General features: G+C 46.3%; 1 long non-coding RNA gene across 1 annotated transcript in view; it reads left to right on the top strand.

The window, feature by feature from the left end:
- The window catches only part of LOC121662897, an 11,886-nt gene extending 9,316 nt beyond the window's left edge, over positions 1-2,570 (top strand). The window contains exons 2-3 of the long non-coding RNA XR_006015476.1: positions 1-140; positions 2,019-2,570. The exon at positions 1-140 is cut by the window's left edge and continues 595 nt beyond it. This is a non-coding gene — a long non-coding RNA (uncharacterized LOC121662897). The remainder of the gene's footprint in view (positions 141-2,018) is intronic.
- The last annotated feature ends 395 nt before the right edge of the window (positions 2,571-2,965 follow it).

Raw genomic sequence — 2,965 nt, forward strand, 5'->3', positions numbered from 1 at the left:
CCTGCCTGGGACAGAGCCTGCCTGGGAGAGAACCTGCCTGGGACAGAATCTGACTGGCACAGATCCTGCCTGGGACAGAGTCTGCCTGCTGCTCTCCCAGAGGACAATGTAGCACTTGCTCAAAAGTTCTCCAGGTGCAGGTGAGTAACTCTGGGTTTAAATTTCCAAACCTCATTTTAATACTCTTTGCTTTACTCTTGTAGTACTTCAGAGACCTAAGGGCCACCTAGCTGATGAGCCAGGCTGACAGCAGATGTGGAGTCAGACTTGGTGATCTTAGAGGGCTTTTCCAACCTTACTGATTCCATGATGCCTTGAAATCCCTAAGAAAACATTGTTTTCCAAGAAAAACATGTATCAGCGTGCATTTTCTCTGAGCTACCTTATCCTGAGGAGTGCAGACCTGCAGGACAGGATGGGGATCATGGATGACCCAGCCAAGGCCCGGGAGTCCAGCTCTGCTGCCCGTGGTCGCCCTTCCCAAGGGCTCGGCCAGAGGCTCCCATGGCTGCAGCTGCCAGCAAAGACTGGATCTGGCAAACGCTGGACTCAAACTTCCCACCATTTACAGGGGTCTTCACCTGGAAGTGCTGTGGAGCACTCAGGTAGGCAGTGGGATGGAAGTTCTCAGAGAGTTTTGTGGAAGTGCAGGCAGGGAGGGAAGGGTGCAGGTGGGAGGGGAGAGGGGCAATTGGGCCAAAGGAGCACCTCATCCTCAGTCCCATTTGCCTTCTGCCGTGGGGTGACCTCAGGGCCAGCACTGCCCCACCAAGCAGTGTGAGTTAGCACGGTTGCTCTCTGCTCTCAGCTCTGGGTTTGGAACCCCTCAGAGTTATTCTGCAAAGCAGGAGGCTCCTTTTAACTGCAAATGTTTAAAATTGAGCAGAAAAATCAATTTCCATTAGTAAGGAAATAAGCACAAGCATAAAAAAATATTAATAGAATAAAGAAGAAATTGCTAATTGCATCCTGTACCTCCACATAAGCAAGCCCCAGCTCACCACAGTGCTGCCAGACATCCCCGTGCAGTGGAGGCAGGCAGGATTATTGCCCCTGATCCGGCAAAGAGACCTTTGCTGAGATCCCATCAGTTTTGCAGGCACCTGTCCCCACAGTCCTGTGCAAGAAGGAGCCCTCAGGAGCTGTTCTTGGGGAGACTTTATTAGCTTGGCTGTTGTGAGCCAGCCAAGTCTGACACAATCACAGCAAAGAGCATGGAGGCAACAGACAAAGAACATTTGAAAAACTCTAAATGAGAAGTGCAGACACATCTGGTGCTTTAAATTGTTTCTGTGTGGGTTTGGGATTGTTTTGGTGTTTAGGTTTTTTTTAAAGAGAATCACAGAATGGTTTGGGTTGGAAGGGACCTTAAAGATCATCCAGTTCCAACCGCTTTGCCATGGGCAGGAACACCTTCCACTAGACCAAATAAACAGATGAGTTGTGATAAATGGCAGTTAAACTGTTCCTTTCAGGTGAGGATAGCCCAAGGGAGTGGTTCATGTTTGGGCTGTTGTGCAGGCTCTGTGGGTTGTCCTTCAGCCTCCGGTGTGGTGCCAGCGGACTTCACGTCCCACCCCTGCAGGTAGTGAACTGCTGGGGGGGTTTTGTGTGTTTGTTCTGTGCCAGATGGGTCTGGTTCCACCTTTCACCAAGCCAGGCTGGACTCTGACACTTGTCCTGAGGGAGGCAGGGGGGGCTGGCCTCGATGGCACATCCCAAGGAGCCGTGTGCTGGAGGGTGGGGAGGAAGGACATGGGATGGGAAAGCTTCTGGTTGCAGTGGTTTCACTGCTGGCTCTCCGCTGTTTCACACATTGCTGGCCCATGCTGACACGACAAATGCTTGTTATGTTGTAGAACTGGCTTTTGAGGGCACCTGTGGATTCTGTTTGTGAGTCTTCCTCTGGTTTTCTTTCCATTTAATATACATGATAGTTATTATTTTTACCACCTCTTGCAAGGCATCTCTCACTGCCAGGTCTCCTTTAACCAAACGTTTGGTGTTTGTTTTTCCAGGTCACTCAGAACATGCTGGAGAGATGTAGCCAAAGCTCTGCACAGCACAGGGGCCTCCGATCCCAGGGGTCTGGATGTGATTTGACAAGGACTTTGGAAACAGCACTGACAGTGCTCTGAAAGCGCTGGGACCCTGTTATATTGTTAGAGAGATTTTTTACCCTTGTGAAAACTATTTTTTAAAGATATCTTCTACCTTTTTCTATCTCTGGCCCAAATGTAAGGATTTTTAATAGTGAAAACAATGGAAAACCAGCCTTAGTTTGAAGAATGCTTTCAGCCTTTCTTATCAAAATTTATAATCCTGTTATTTTGGCTTTATGAGACAGTGTAGAAACAGTGCTTAACCAAAGAACAAAAGGATGTGCATTCCTTCTGAATTAGTCTCAGTTAATGATTCTCAGTTCTGTGCATAATAGCAAATAATATCTCATCAGCTAAAACCTCCAAGCTCATTCTTGAGGACATATTTGTTTGAAAATGAGATGAAAGCCAGTACAAACTTTATATGACACCTTTTCAAACTAATAAAATTACTATTTTTCTACAAAATGTTGTCTATTTCTTTGCAGCATGGGTGGTTAATGACAATGTGGACCACAAAGAAGACTGAAAATGAGCATTTTTAGGCTATAAGTATAGCAAGAAATTGAGAATGTTGCACAGAGTGAAATAAAGAGATGATGGAGCAAGAATTAATGAAGTACTGATAATGATATTTCACAAGTACACATTTTCCAGGTCTTTGGAAAGTGGAAAAAAAAAAAGCCACAGAAGAAAATAAAGGTGTTAAAACACTTTACAAAGAATGAAGTCTATCCACCACTGCAGAAAAGAGACCTACAGTGGGGAGCAGTGGATGTCCTGTGCTGGGCAGGAGGGGCTCTACTGGCTGGGGAGGCGCAAAATGAGTTGAAGGAAGACCTAAGAAAAATCAGAACTGTTTA

This window comes from Corvus kubaryi, unplaced genomic scaffold (assembly GCF_017639235.1).
Source record: "Corvus kubaryi isolate FWS band 111438036 unplaced genomic scaffold, C.kubaryi_AGA036_p1.0 128, whole genome shotgun sequence".
NCBI classification, from domain to species: domain Eukaryota; kingdom Metazoa; phylum Chordata; class Aves; order Passeriformes; family Corvidae; genus Corvus; species Corvus kubaryi.